The sequence below is a fragment of the Triplophysa rosa genome, linkage group LG24, assembly GCF_024868665.1.
Source record: "Triplophysa rosa linkage group LG24, Trosa_1v2, whole genome shotgun sequence".
Classification (NCBI taxonomy): domain Eukaryota; kingdom Metazoa; phylum Chordata; class Actinopteri; order Cypriniformes; family Nemacheilidae; genus Triplophysa; species Triplophysa rosa.
Genome location: NC_079913.1, coordinates 3,391,142 through 3,407,961, shown reverse-complemented (window position 1 = coordinate 3,407,961; position 16,820 = coordinate 3,391,142). Strand labels below are relative to the sequence as shown.

The window sequence follows — 16,820 nt, the reverse complement described above, 5'->3', positions numbered from 1 at the left end:
AAAAAAATGAAGTACTTATTTCGGTTTCAGATATTTTTGCTTCCTTCATTTGAATATTTTCTTTCAGAAAACAAGATTTAATATCTTAGGTCACTTTCCTTGTCATGTCAGAGTATCTTAATTTAAGAATTTTTAGATATTTGTACTGCAAAACAAAACCACTAAGAAAATTTATTTTTTTGTGTTCAGAACTCCTGTGCAACATTACACTCTTAAAAATAAAGGTGCTTCACGATGCCGTACAAGAACCTTTTTTTTATCTGAATGGTTCCATAAAGAACCTTTAACATCTGAAGAACCTTTCTGTTTCACAAAAGGTTCTTCAGATTATAAAAGGGTAATATATAAAAGGTAATACAATGAAAATTGTAAAAAGCGCTAGATAAATAAAGTTGCCTTGATTTGACGTAATAAACCTTTGACTAAAGGGTTCCTTGTGGAACCAAAAATGGTTCATCTATGACATCGCTGTGATGAACCTTTGAAGCACCTTTATTTTTAAGAGCGTAGACCAGTCTGAATCAAACACATTTTCACTTGAAATTAAATTTCCTCTTGCACAGCGTGTAAAAAATGTGTGGTGAATGCATTGATTTGTTTAATAGGGTTCCCATATTTCTCTCCGACGTTTGGACCCAAGGTGGAGCGCTTAAAGATGGGGATGTCTGGGGTAATACTGTAGGGCTGCTTAATATTTAAGAGCTCTGCGCTTTTTGTGAGTTATAAGTAACATTCATTATATTATTCTCATTTCTCTTCATCTTTTTCTAGACAGGCAATATTTACAGCACCTCAGGGGTCCCATGAATGCGTTTCAGATCTTGCTATGGCAAAGAATTTATACCACTTCCTCTCTGTGTATCTTTGTGGATCTGTCAGAAAATTCACTGCCGCGTGAAGAGATTTCGCAGGAAGGCAAACCGTGACTCGAAGAAAGTCTCGCAAATCAAAGAGTACCCGCAACAAGAATCAGCCTCCATTTTACCGTCTCGCAGCTGACGCCGGGTTCCTGGGTGGCTTTCTATTGATCCTTTGAATCATTCGGAATCACCTCACAAAAGCTTCTGATTAAAACTGGAGGAGAGCATCCAAAGAGACTCCCATCAAAAGCCGGTCAACCATTCTTCAACCCAAGCGAGTGGAATAAAAATTGATCTGCGCGTCACTCCTGCACTCCCACCGTGACCGAGCGTGGATCGATGATTTAAATGTGTTAAAGTGCAGATAATCGTGTGACGTGTGCTGTGGTGCGAGGGCGGGACGTGATCGGGTGGGCGGAAAGGTTACGCTAGCCCCAATTTACTGATTGATCCGGCAGGATTTAGGAGACGAGAGTGATGCGTTTCATGAGCAATGACAAACGCAGCACATCTTATGGGCACAGAGGGACGGACAGATGTGTGCAGGGTCTAAAATCAAGAAAATTCTGCTCTCAAATGCTTTGTTTTCTTCAAATAAATTGATTGAGGCAACTGATTTCCATGCTAGCTTTACATCTTGTATTACACACTTTCATTAAAAGTCAATACATTTATGCATTTGGCATAAATGGCATTTTGCAACTTCATTGCATTCTATTATACATTTGTTTCTAAGTATGTGCAATCCCCTGGGATCGAACCCACGACCTTGGCGTTGCTAGCGCCATGCTCCTAACCACTGAGCTACAGGAAAGCCGTTTTTACAAATAGTTTGTTAATGTAAAACATGTCTTAATCTACGTTACGTCTTTACTGCAAAATAAAACCCTTGGGTCCCTAAAGGAGTTTAATTTGCCATAATGACCTGCTTCACATTACAACTTATTTACTCACCAAAGCCAATTTTTACTCACATCTGGTGCTTGGCAGGTGTTACATTTGGACCCCAAGAGTGAGGTGTTTCAGAAACAACTATACAGTTCACACCAGAATCCCATCTGAAAACTATTCCAACACCTCCGTCTCTGCTCTAATGGTGATGTTCACTCATTTACACACCAGGTGAAATGCTGCCGCACGTATCGCTCAACAGATGGCGCTGTGGCACCAATATCCGTGACACGTGGCCCTGAAAACGAGAACACATGAAGGAGGAGAGGGGGCTGATCTGATCACCGATAAACGAGATTACAGAGAAAACGAGTAAGACGAGAGCTAGAAAAAGGACACCTCCACTCCGCTTTTACATAACCGTCACAATAAAGCGCATCCATATTTACACATCCATAAACACACGCACGGCGGGTTTTCATTTTAGTACCTGCAGTACAGAGTAAATCCCATGAGACGTGGTGTTATCAGCGCTGCGGCTCAATCCCGTCCCCTCCTGTGATCCCAGCGCAGAGATCCACAGGAATGACCGAACGGATGGATGGGGGATTTGCCGTGGTCGTCGTGTCCTTGCTCCACAGGTGGCGGAGGTCTGCTAAAACCCTCAGCAGCATCTAGAAGAACAGGTTTGAAGAAACGAATGTCAGAATGTACTGCAGTGGGGTCTCCCGAGGTCCACTGGAAACTTCCTCCGGTAACTGAACACACAGACCCTGTTGAAAATCAAATGTAATTTCATTTCCAAGAGCTGCTGGTGTCTGAGGCCTGCAGAGGAGGTTAGACAGAGAGTCAAATCTGACTCCGCTTGAGGTGGTGGATCACAGCTAGCCTCGTCTTAAAGAACGTAACTTAACCCTTGGATGCAAAATATTTCAGTTTGGTGAACACAATATGCAACGGACAATTCATAACTACTTCACTTTTTTAGAAAATTTGTGAATAATTTGACCTCGTCATACTTTTTTTGTACGATCTGCTTTAGCCCCAGTGTGTTAAAAGGGTAGTTTACCCAAAAATGAAAATTCTTCCGTCATTTATTCACATGCACATTGTTCCAAACCGGTATAAATGTATTTGTTCTGCTGAACACAAAGGAAGATATTTGGAAAAATGTCAGTAACCAAACCAATGTCAACCCCCATTTACTGCCACAGTAAAGAAAATAAATACTATGGAAGTAAATAGGGGATGAGATCTGTTTGGTTACTGACATTCTTCCAAACATCTTCCGTTGTGTTGAGCAGAACAAAGAAACACATGTATTTACAAGTTTGGAACAACCCGAGGGTGAGAAAATGATGACAGATTTTTTATTTTTAGATATCCCTTTAAAGGGGAACTCAGGACAAAAATGAAAAATCTGCAATTAATTACTCACAATCAAGTAGTTTACATCTGTATGACCTCCATTTACCCCAAAAACGCAAATAAAGGTAGTTTTGGAAGCTTTCTGACTCCTCAGATTGCAACATACAAATGTTAAACTACTTGAGGGTGAGTAATTAATGGCAGCATTTTCTATTTTCGGCCGGAGTTCCCCTTTAAGGGGTAAGGCGTCCATCTTCCTTTTTTCCAATAATCATACGCTTTTGTACGATTTACATCATACAAATTCATATGATAATGCAACCTGATCTTACAGGAATTCGAGGTTGTGTTGGATAATGGCACCTTTTAAAATAGTTACATTATTAGTTACATGAAGAATTGTATTAAAGCATGGCGCTAGCAACGCCAATGTCATGGGTTTGATCCCAAGGGATTGCAAATAGTCGGAAACAAATGTATAGTACTACAATGTAAGTCGCTTTGGATAAAAGCGTCTGCCAAATGCATAAATGTAAATGTTAGTGCTCTAGCACCAAAAACCGCTGTCATTTGTTTTTTATTAACCGGAGTCTTTAATACTAAATATAAAATGTAGTAATTTGAGTCTGTACAAAATCACATGAATGCGCATGTCATGCTAATTATTAACTGTAAAGAAAAAAAATCCTGTGAATAATCCCTATGACAGTGGTACAGTACAAACACACAACAGTTTTAACTTCATGTAACCGGCTTCTTATCTACAAAGTGCTGCAGTTGTCATATGGAGCGGTAATTAATTTGACTAATCGCACACACACGCGCATGCACTCGCGCACACACGCACACTCCAAAGATCCTTTAGACTCACTCTCACAAACACACACACAAGGTTACAACGAGCTCATTATATTTGAGCGCTGCGGTCTCCATGTGCTACTAACAAACTTCAAAGAGATTAGCTCGGTGTGTTAAAAGCGAGGAGTAAATATAAATGTATCGGAACTCATTACGCTGACATGTCTCTCTTAACGCCTCACGATGTTCTCGTACCTTCAAGTGAGGTGAGAGGGCGTTCTGATCAGCCTCAGTACATCGAGGTCGACCGAGTGATCTTCCCTCACGCTGTCACGCCTCGAACACAACCACTGGGCGCATCTCACATTTTATTCCTCAAAAGTTGTTTCGAGTCTTCCTCTCGTTTCACCTACTGTAAATGAAATTAGAAACAAAGAAGATAATTGTTGACATACAATAGATTCGTTTTTATTCAGATATTCTTATCTGAAATTTGCAAGATTTGTTCCATTTAAAGAAATGGAAAAAACAAAAGTATCCATTTAATCTCCCTGCTGTCTCTGGAGAATAAAACTGAGATTAAAGAGATCAGCTCCTGCGAAACACAAAACAGCTCCATTCAGACGGTTACTTTCAGACAACCTTTGTATTCAACGATGCTGAAAACCTTCGAGCCAAACCACCGATGAGGAACAGAGAGATGGACTGATGGAGGTACAGTTTTTAAATCCCCCCGGGGCTCTGTTGGTGAAGCCAGTGTTCCCTTTGTGGACCATTAGTGCTGCTTTTTGGCTCATGAAGAGCAGCGGCACCCCTACCCAGCATGCACCTAGCAGGCTGGCAGGCAGCAGGACAGATCTGTTAAAGTGAAAGCAGAAACAGCAGTCAGACGCCGTGAGTGCTTTTCCCTGTAAACTTGGAGCGACGGCAAGCCAAACAGCACTCGGTTTTGAAACCGGATCCATAACAACCGAAACGTCCTCATGACGGACAGTGTCTTCAAATAAAGAGACAAGAACTGTTAAATTATAGTGATTCACCGAGAAAAACGTTTCATTTAAAGGCGTGGCTGAGGAGAATGAAAGCTCTTTGAATCGATGACACAAGAGTACACTTAGGGAACACGTTTCTTCGTGTTCTTGCGGAGGAGAACATTAATCCAATAAAGGATGAGCACTGACTAGTACTCTAATACTCTCGACTTATGAACATGTTCTAATACTCAAACATATTTTATACAGACCAAGCTTTAAACTCACTGTTCAGAGCGCAGAATGGTAGAAACATACGTAAGCATGTACTGTACATGTGTGCATCTTTCAGCCTCATCCTCTCGATCAAATGAAGGCCTCCATTCCACACCCCTGAGCAGAGATAAGAACAATGAAACAAACTTCTTCTCTGTTCAAGCCATGTGCCGGTTGACAGCGTTCCATCTGTCATTATTAGGAGGTAAGCTACAGACCTGGTCGAGCATCATCCTTCATCTACAGGTAGAGAGGCAGCGGGGGGTGGAGGAAACAGATTCACACCTCAGAGCAACAGAGAAGAGGCGATGAGAGTTGCATTATTCATATGGCACGCTAACAGGCCTGTCGTGACGTAATGCTGATCCAATGGCCACGTTTTTTCATTGTCAGATTAATCAAGGTTGTGTGTGAAGGCATTTCTCACTTCCCTGTGATGACTGAGGTTTTGATTTTGGGGTTTGCACAGTAAGCATTATGGGTGGATGATGCTCATCTAATGCAAAGTGATGTCAGGAGAATAGACGGCTATCATTACAGCTGAGCTCCCAAATATGGGTTAATACATTGAATAACATTATGTTTAATGATGTAAATCATGTTTGCTTTTTCTTTTATGATATTGGCATGTCCCTGGTGCTATGGTAACTTAAACTGTAACCAATTTATGCATATCTCTCGTGTCCTTAATATCACTTTCCATCCTGTCTTTTCCTTCATACAAACGAAAAGACAGCATCCTTCTCTGGGAAGTGACATCATGCACAAACACCAATGGATTTGATGAATTCTGTGTTTTTTTCTTAGTGTTGCTTGTCTCAAAATATTTCATACGTACTATTGACATCGGTATGATCATTTTCAGATGTTTAAGAAAATCTAAACGATCACGTTGACAGTCTCGTGTGAGCAACAGGTAACTTTCTGACTCGTTTGTTTCCATCCTGTTCAGCATCGTGTTATTGTTCTTGACTTTGTATAAATCATGTCTTAATTAATAAAGTTGAAGTGGCTGAACTTGACAACAGCATAAATCTGAATGTCTTCGGTGTAGCCCGAAGAAATGGTTCAAAAAGTACAGCATAATAGAAATGACCAATGGAGCGATAAAGACAAAACGAAAGAAAGAGAAAGACCGGGATGGAGTGTGTAGGTAACACTGATTTAAAGTGTGTGTGTGTGTGTGTGTGTGTGTGTGTGTGATGCTGTTTTATACGATGAGAAATTTCTGGACTGTAGTTAATGGATTCCAGCCATATGCTGTTTTCATCCAATAGCCCTAAAGTTCCATATGCTTCCTGCCTCAGTTTTAAGACCGCCATCATAAAACAACAAATATCCCACAAGCGTGCAACCAGTCAGGCTCATAAACTCTCTGTTAAAGGAATAGTTCAGCCAAAAACGGAAATTCATTTTTGTCATCATTTACTCGCCCTCGTTCCAAACCTATACAAACCCCCATTGAAAGACAAAATGTGCATTTTTAAAGAATATACTGCCTGCTTCTACTGTTTTTCCTGCCGGGTGGAAACCTTGTATCTTGTGGTTTTTATTTTTTCAAAAATCATCTTCTGGTCACCCTTCATGTTTGTCTATAGGTTCTCAAGAGCTTGTCAACTTTGACAAGACAGTGTTAAATTATTTAAAGTCCCCGTGAACCGGAAGTTGTGATCGTTTTTATTTCCATATTCTTACACATTTCCGAGTGCACAAGGAATTTCAAAGGAGGAAATTAGTGGGCGTGGCTTGCGTTTTTTTACTGCAAATTGATTGGATGTATAAAAACAGCTAATTTGAAATGGCACTAGCAGCAGACTGACAGTTGAAGGGGAGGAGTTAACAGATGCTTCGCCCAAGCCCTCTAACATACGTCATTTGAGATGGATAGTCATTACAGGAAGGAAGTGCATGCGGTTGCATGAATTTTAAAAAGAAAATTACCCACATTGATAAACTATTTACCATATATGCTGCAATATTTCATGAAAAAATAAAAATTTTAATTTTTAATTTCACTGGGAGTTTAGTATCCTGAAAAGTAGCAGTTTTGGACATACAAGGTTTCCATTGGACATCAATGGTATAAATGAAAGTTAATGAGGTCTAAACTGTCACAAAAACCTCTGCAATCTGAACTTTTTTCTATCAGTTCCCAGATTCATTTGAATGAAGTTACACAAACCCTCTTCGCTTAAAAAAACAATTGTTTGCTACGATGAAAAGAATCGTCTGTCTCCATGTGACAGATTCTGATTTTCGTTTGAAGTTAATCCTGTGACAGTCAGAAAGAAGGAAGTGAGGGAGAAGAGGAAGAGAAGAGAGGCAGTGGAAAGCTTTTTCTCACCTTTGCTCGGGGCTTAGCTGTCTGTTGTGTCATATCCTGCCATTACTTCCTGTCAGAGAAGAGAAAAGCAACATCGCTGCAGGTAAACCGGGTAAATTGAGCTCCGTCTCTGTCCCCTGCCGAAAACCTTTTAAGCCCACATCAAAATACACAGATGCCTTCAGGGTTGGCAGGACAAAAACAGCCGGTCAAAACCGAGTCGAATGAGTCATTGTTATCAATATTTATTCCTACCAGTCAGTGCTTGACACCTTCTGATATCTCTTTCTTTGACAAAATATGCCAACTGCCAAAAATACACATTTACCACATTCCTGCAGAGAAATACGTCACCATCTGTCAGAAAAGAAAATGCACAAACATATTAAAATACATGACAAAATAATATACAATTTCAGTTCTTGTATGGGTTGTATGTAACGTGTCATTGCATTACATGTATATGTTTCCGTCTCACTAATGCCTTCGTGTAGCGTGCATTCACGTTAATAACATCTTAATAACAAGTTCCGATACTCCAGATGGCCGGTCCGCCACTGGTCACAGCCGTTCTGGACTTTGACAGAATGTCCTGTCGGACCGCCCCTGCATAGTTATATAGTAAAAAACACAAACAAGCTTAGACTTATATTAAAACAATTTAACCTTTTGCCAATAAGGAAATAAATCATTATAAGTTAACTTTAAGATAAAAGCATTACCTATTGATTAAGGAAACACTGACACTTAACTGCACTGAAATGATTTAAATGAGCATATTAACACAAACCACTGCTTTAAGAAAACCCCTTTTCACAGGAGATCTGCAAAGCACTGCAGATTACTATCACAAGAAAAGTCTCTCCATATGCTCATACTTTTACAAATGCATCATTACAACACAGGGTAATTCATCAGCCTGACTACATTTAGTACGTTACACTTTAGAAACAGAAATTTCTGCTAAGATGATTTATTTTATTTACACTTTCTGGAGGGCTGCCCTTAGTTTTACCTTCAATGGCAACTACTCTAAAACCACACGGGAAACTCAGCTTCTCTGAAAACGGTGTGCCAATATGACTTATTTATAATAAATCTACTGTATGTATTACACATCACTCTACACAGCACTATTGAGATGTTTGTTATCCACTTTAAACTACTGTATTTAAATTAGTGCTGTCAGTCGATTAAAAAATCAAGCTAATTCAATTTTATTTCATTTTTCTGCACATAACATTAATGTTTTTAAATATACTTCTACATTCTAATAATTTCACATTTAATCTCCAAATTAATGTAGAAACAACAGATTTCTTTAACAACATCATTTTATGAATGAAATGCAACATTCTGTTATTTCAGAAATTGAATTAAGTTCTCAAACACTTTACAGTCTTTAATGCTAAATTATAAATTAAATACAGAATTAAAGCTACAAAATACATTGAACTCCTCTTTTCTTTTGTTCTTTGATTCACATTAGCGACAGGAGTCACAGCAGCAGGTTTAAGAATTTAAGCCGGTTTAAGCCGGCCCATTTACGAGCCCCTTTTACATTTTCACAACTCTTTGCATTCATTTAGGATTTTATTTAACACGTTGAAATCTGTGTTTACAAAAATGCTAGACAAACCGGGTTTCTGACATAATCCTATGTGGTTTTGTTCATTCAAGCACGAAAGAGAACTTAATACTGGTGCTGCGCTGTCTGACAGCGATTTACATTTACGCATTTGGCAGACGCTTTTATCCAAAGCGATTTACATTGCATTATCCTATACATTTTTGTTTCCAAGTATGTGCAATCCCCTGGGATCGAACCCAAGACCTTGGCGTTGTTAGCGCCATGCTCTAACCACTGAGCTACAGGAAAGATTCACTTTAGCCCGTGACTGTACACACCAGACGGGACGGCTGTCACGATGCGTTGTGCCACGTCAAATCGCGCTTAAATGGTTTACAAGAAGAAGAGCGTGATTATATAATGTAACGCTAGACAAAGGATGACAAAATAAACGGATGCTGCGTTAATTGCGATAAATATTTTAAATCTGAAAGAAATTAATCACATGCGTTAACGTGTTAACGTTGACAGCCCTAATTTAAATATATATACAAATATTACTGTGGATGCACAGCTGGTAGATTCTAACTGAAAAAAAATCTGATTCAATGGGAGTCTTTGACAGATACCGGTTACCCTTGATTCAGATAGAAGCAAGATGAATGTTCATTGGACAGAAAGCTCTAAATACTGTATGTCCCTATAGATGCTGTTCTTCACTGGTAGACTCAAAGAGCAGCATCAGTCCTATTTTATTAGGGAATAAAATGTAAGTGTTCATTGGACATTCAATCCCTGTGATTTTGTTTTGTCTGGAGGATCGGTTTCACTACAAGATCGGTTGGTCAAGATCTCAATCATTTAAGAAAGAAACCACAAATAACTAAAAGTCTAATGCACATGATTGACAGTATACATATACAGTAGTACAACTTAGTACATGTTGTTCTAAATGGCACTATTGAAACACAGCATGTGCCACCGGCTGATGTGTTTAATGGCGGTTATTGGGGTGGAAGGAGGAAGATGGTGTGTTTGCAACACATCACCAGGGTTATCTGACAGGGCATACGCATCTGCTTGTGTCGACAAAGACAAGCACATCTGTTCCCCCGGCCTGAGAAACAGCCACTGGCTTTCATGACCGTCCTGCAGCACATCTCTCTTAAGCAAAAGGGATACTTGGATTATCTGGGGTTTACCTGTGAGCGTTTTGAAAAGAAAAGGACGTAAGTGCCAGCACGCTAGGAATAGAAACGTCTGGCACAAAGAGGAATTACCTGTTCTCTGTCAAGAAAACACAAGTTTTGCTTTCACGTGCTGACAAGTCAGTAATTGGACTCTTTGGAGAAACCTAGCGGAACAGAAATGCAACAATTCTTGAGCGTTTGTGGCGAGCGCAGCATGCTGGCGTGCGTTTAAGTTGTTTAAGTATATTTATCGGTCCTGTCCAACTATACGTCTAGCCTAGTCTAGGGAGCATTTTCAGACTGAAGGAACGTATACAGTAGCTGAATTTAGCTGTGTTAGCATCACAACAACGAAACACACCTTAAGAACCAAACCACACATTACCCACAATGCAAATGTCTTTTGCACCAAACCAAAAGTTAATAATGGACTTCCGACAGTCAAAGTTGATGACTTTCACGTTAGCGCAAGGGTGAGGATGACTCCTGACAGACGCTGGCCTCATAAAGCTGCCATCACTTAGCATTGAAAGCCAACTGAGAAGCAGTCGGCCAGCACTAAAGCGTCTAGAAGTCACAGCAGACGTTTGTCATTACCCTCCGGCTAAATATCTTATTAAACACGGCAACGTGCGTGAGTTTAGAAAGGCCTTTCCTTTACTACCCGAATGACAGCAGTCTGGGGTAATTACCCAACCCCAAGGTTACGGCAATTTACTTCTCAAAGGACTTCTGAAAGATATTACAATCAGCACACCTTTCAAACACTCAAGGCCTTCTAATCAGAGCATTATGTCAGCCTTTATGACTCGCTCGGCTAGGTCAAGACTTCTATTGAAGGAACGACGGAAAATAATTTAGATTGAATTTTACGGGACACTCGTGCGGTCGCAGCGTTCGGATGTTCTCGTCTGTGGTGTTTGGGGTGGTAAATGGTAGCTGACGGTAAATGAGCTCTGTGGGTTTAATTGCAGAGGAGGCTTTGATGAGAGATTTGTTTAACACGGTGTGTGACAAACATGGCAAAATAGCCTTTTAAAATCCTATTTAGCTCCCCACTCGTAAACAGCTGTGGAGACAAAGAATACACCAACCGGTGGGCAGAAAAACAAAGGCCCACACGTTGTATCTTACATATTTCAAACCGGGAATTTGGATGTAAATAAAATGGGTTTTGCACGTTGTGTAAACTGGGATTCATGAGTCTGAAATAAGAAGAAAAATGTATATTCTGCCTTTTCATTACAAGATAATATTATAAGCATTGAGTAAAAGGTCTATTTCATTTGAAACCTAAATCCTGCAATGCAGTAGAATGGAAAAGAGCGAGCTGTCACGCATTGCACATCACATTAGCGTTACACTTTCAACCCTTCTGCCTTCATTAAAAATGAACATTTCAGCACTTCACAGCAAACCTCAGCTTAACTGCGACAGTCCCTCATTACAGCGAGACTCTACGAGCACAGTTTGAGACTACCGGGTGACCACTGAGTCAGCACATAAAGAACCAGACCCTCAAACTCTGCCTTTACTCAATTTCTTATTCCCCATTATCTCTTGATGTGTACCCCAAAACCTCCCGCAGATGAAGATTCATGAAGCGGTGTAAAGATGAAATAAGAAAAGTGAACTCTAACACGGAAAGTTTTGCGGCCGGCCGTGCTCGCCGAGCGACTGTCAAGCTCCTTAAAAGCCAGACGTTTGCGAGACGAATGGTCAAAGCAAAATGTCAAGCTCAGTGTTGCAGGTCCTTTGCATCCTCGGATACTCACAAATTGTCCAGACTTTCATTTCAGAAATCCATCTATTTAGCAAGCGACACAAACGAATAAAGCACACAAATGCATGGAAACAGGATGGATTTATGTATCAGTGGTTTTGACACAGAACTGAACTTTTGTAGCCGTACGCAGTTAAAATCGCATGAACTTCATTTAAAAAAGAAAGAACGAAAAGAGCAAAGAAAATCACTATACAATCCAATCCAAACCAGTAGACTGCAGGTTGTTAATAGCTGAATATTGTCGTGGTTTCCCTCCTCTATTGGGAATGGGCTCAACCATTATTACATCCCTGGTGGGTGTTAAATGGAGGAATGAATCCCAGCCCTCTCTTCCTCAGCCTCTCGCAATCACCCCCATTAACAGAGAGCCTTAGCTCTATGGAGTCGATTACATTGTCTTCCTACAACATATATATCACACTGCCGCCTCCAGGCCTCCAAGACCGAGGCGCTTCTATCAAGTTTTCCCGTTATCAATTACATTCAGCCTCCAACAAGTAGCCAATTCCAGAGCTGATACAAGACTCATTACCAATCCCGAATCATGTCCGAATGGTCACGCAAACCAAGAGCAGGAGAGGATACAAAACCAGCATGCAAATATCGGTCAGGCTTACAAATTTGCTGTTGGGTGATGACTCACGCTGTGAAATGATAGAGTCTCTACTACATGACCGTCGAGGTGCATCGCCCGCCACCCTTCAGCAGTCGCAAGCTGTCAGTTTTATAAAACCCCACCTTCTAAATTTACTCCCCGTACCGTCTCAGATTAAAACAACTTTGAGTTTCTCCCTGCTCCAACTCCCAAGCATTCTGCTGTCGTCCATGTATTTACCGTGGGCTAATTAGAGAATTCAGGGGGGTAAATATAAATGCAGGCTACCGCATCTGACAAGCTCTCGACGAAGCTCGTAAATGAACAGAAACACATTCACACACACACACACGCACACGCACGCACACACACACACGCACACACACACACAGGTATCTGTTTTCTCTTTTCCACTGTTTGTTTGCCCCGGGGAAAGATGCCAGCTGACACAGTGTGAATCAAACTAATTAATCCTAAAGAGAAATGCTGGTGCTTAACACACAAACACACACCCGCTGTGTGTGGACGCTTCCCTCGCTTAAGACAACAGGCAGGGTCATTATCTCCGTTTCACTCGCAACGAAATTAAATGTTGAAATACAGCAGGCGGTCGGCATCAAAGGAGACGGATTTCACAAGCATTCCATCGTCTTGGACACGCAAGAAAACCTGGACCCCCCACTGCACGGCTTGTGGGGTGAATGCAGCGGGTCTAGTTTTCTCTACGGGCCACATTAGGACCGAGCATCTATATCAATCTGAAGCTAATTAATTTAGTCTCGTCTTGGCGAGAGCGGGGGACACACAAATGAAGTCTGGAACCTTCTCCACCGTGCTGTCATTCTAAATGAAACTCATTATTTAGACTCAAGCTAGTTTGACATGGGAAACTCGACTGCGCTTCTTATGTGTACGAGACACGAGGAGCTCAAATGCGTCCCATGGGTGCGTCGCAGGCCTTTTTGAATTGAGGTTGGTGTGAACGCCATTTAGCAGACGAAGAGCGTTTTACTAGTGGTGAAAGACTAAAAGCAGGGGTGAAAACACGGGGGCTTAAAACAAACAAACAAACAAACAAACAAACGTGTACTAGCGCATTTACAGGGAGGGCAAGCAAATGAAGAGGTAAGTGAGAGTATTTCGGAAAGCTCCGCTTCAACACAACCACAGCAGAAGGTAATGTCAAAGATTAAATATACAAGAGCTGTAAGCAGGAGAAAATGCCCGGGGGTATTCCAATAATTCCCTCGCACACTGAAACTCCCATCCTATCAAGCTGCATAAACATACACGGCCTTTGAAGATAATACAGGGTGTCCCCCAGAACGATATTCAGAGGTTTAAAGAGTGTCAAAGGATTTTACATTTCTAAAACGTCCTCCTAATCTTCACATTCCTGTAACTACAGTGTGCAGAGGCATTTACTGTGATTTATTTGATTGGGAATCGTCAAGAAAATATAGTAAAGGATGATGGTAATTCATGTGTTTGTGTACATCAGTAGCGCCTCATTAAGATTAGCTACTGCAGTAAAAACACAATGGCAGCATGTGTGGGTTTTATAGTAACTTATGGATATTGGCTGTCGGAGTCAGTGCTGGTCTATTGGGTTGTTATTAGCCGCTGAAGGTGCTTCATTACCTTGATGTAAAATGACGGGTATTTCCATTTATAACACACGGTCGATGCCGAGCGCTGTAAGTGGACCACTATCACATTGAAGAAAAACTCACAATGGTTCCATCTTCACACGTGCATCTTTATGGCCTGTGGGAAAATCGAAACGAGTATATTTGTCATGATTATAATAATGAGCAGAAAACATTTCTACAAATTCCAGGCAAAGGGTTTCACAGTTTTAATGAGATTTGTGAAATGTGGGAAAAATATGAATAAAAATGGATTAAATAATTAACCCTAAGCATTTGAACAGTAGTTTATTTGAATATGAATCGTACAGTTATCCAAAAAGGACTCAAGGGGGTGCCAAAGAATTGACCAGAGGAAATCGGACAAATTTCAAATCAGATCATGCCCCTGTGATGTCCAGTTTAATGCACTTTCCATCAGCCATTCAGAAACTGTTAAGAAGTCGCCCAGAAACGACAGATTAAACACTCCCCACTCGATCTGCTCCGACTTAATTACGGGATGAAATATTCAAGTCTTTTCCAGGGGTAATTCGCTGGAAATTAACGGACGAGGAAATCTTTCTCCTGGGGGTGATGGATTCAGATTTGCCCATTGTGATCCGATGGACTCCCGGGACGCTCCATCCTGGAGGTACGTCATCTGTCGCTCCAATAAAATGGGCCGCTGACAACACCGGCAAGACTACAGGGAATAAAGCACACGCAGGAATGTGGAGCAATGATTTAGTTGAAAAACGTCTCAGTCCAGTCTGAATTGAGAACTTCACATTAGAAAAAACGACCATTACTATTTCATTGGGATCATAAAGTGCAATTGAACATCTGGGTGCGAGACCGCGATTATCGAGGATTTTCTAAAGAGACGGCGTTACCATTTTCCACACTCGTCTGTTTCAGCCCCGCGTGCATTATCCAGGGTCATAAATCAGGAAGATCGTCTTTAACAGTCCTGTGGAAGAAATGAAAAGAAATACATCACAAATAAAACTTTCTAAAGCATGCATAATGTATACATATAATATAAGTTTATACAAAAGCCATCGTAGGGATGCTAGAATATTTTGAGTATGTGGTGTTCTGCGTGACGGATATATGGGTGTTTACCGATATGAATCAAAGGAGACCATCGCTCCATCTTTATTATATTCTGGTCTCTAGAGCTGTGGTCAATGCTTGAATTTTTTTCATCTCCAATCGCAAACCTCTCCTCTACAAGCCACATGATCTGATTTATGTGTGGATCATAAACCTTCATCATCAGCATCACTTAACACAGCTTAATATGCGTGTTAGAAATGTTATGCGGACAATGTTTCTCTTCCACTCTCCTGGATTTTGCTTTCCAATGATGTACGGCGTCGCCTCTGCTCAGCGTTCCAGCCCTGGGGCCTTTTACATCAATGTAATTGCTCTTATTTAATAAGATTTTAGTGTTAGGTGACTTGAAGGCATTCTGGGATCTCCTGATACAGTATATTAACCTTGCCTGATATGAGGGGGGGGGGCAGAGAGAGATCCCAGTCTCCTGAATCATCCGGGGAGCGATTACTTCTATACGGCAATCGTGGAAGACGCCCCAAGGCAGAGCATGGATAACTTATCACCTTGTGGCAAGAGCCCTGAACGACGTAAAGTCCAGAAGTTCTTGCTCATGTCTGACAGCGGAGAGGGGTTTCTGCTCTCTCGGGCTGAGGGATGACACGCCGGAGGCGGCGCGGAAAGGTTATGAGAACAGTCACGCCGCCAAATTCTCCTGCTGAAGTGAGGACGAGGGCACGGTTGATTTATGCGGCCAGACAGTGATAAAACACAGACAAACAAAAGCAAATAGTGGCAGAAATATTTGAGGGAATAATGCTTGTCTCTCTCCATCTCACCCTCTCGGTCCTTTCATTTCCTCATCAAACAGAAGGGGCTCGAGAAGAGCTGGTTTGTTTTCCAAAAAAAAAAGACAAACAAACAGGCGTAACCTGAAAAGTCCTCTCCCGATTCAAAGGCTGGAACGGGGAAGAGAGAAAGCCAGAGTTCCAGCACGTCTTTTTATCTGCTCATCAAAGGCTGTCCGGAGCACTTCACCGGCACTCAGCTCTGCTTCAACATGACTCGCTGACCACGGACCTGTGTTCCAAACCCCGTCCATTCACTGTGAACAGCCAAATCTGTCTTTATCCTCAACATCACACTGCTGAAACCAACACAGTGTCAGTGTGTATCTATATAAACACGCACAAAATGTATCAAGAAAATAATTATGGAGAAAAAAATACAGCTCCCTTTTCTGTTCATTAGAGAAGAGACATGCATGATTATTTTTATGCCGGCTGCACGTCAACAGCACACATCTGCAGTTCAAACTAAACGCAACCCTGTGGGGACCCTGCAGCGAAAGCAAAGCAAAACGCTTTAGGGGGAAAACTATACAGAATCAGTTTGAATACTTCATGAAGCGTGGTAACGACGTGCATACATCTGCGATCGTGAATGCATGCACCTGTCTTCAAATGTTGTGACATGTTTCCTCGGTGAGCGAATCGGATGAC

General features: G+C 41.2%; 1 long non-coding RNA gene across 1 annotated transcript; it reads right to left on the bottom strand.

The window, feature by feature from the left end:
- Positions 1–4,335: 4,335 nt before the first annotated feature.
- On the bottom strand, positions 4,336–15,231 carry LOC130548214 (uncharacterized). Its single transcript, XR_008961989.1, has 5 exons — positions 15,153–15,231; positions 14,270–14,962; positions 7,945–8,093; positions 5,177–7,844; positions 4,336–4,775 (listed from the first exon to the last, which is right to left on the bottom strand). It is a non-coding gene; the product is annotated as an uncharacterized LOC130548214 (long non-coding RNA).
- Between the last annotated feature and the right edge of the window lie 1,589 nt (positions 15,232–16,820).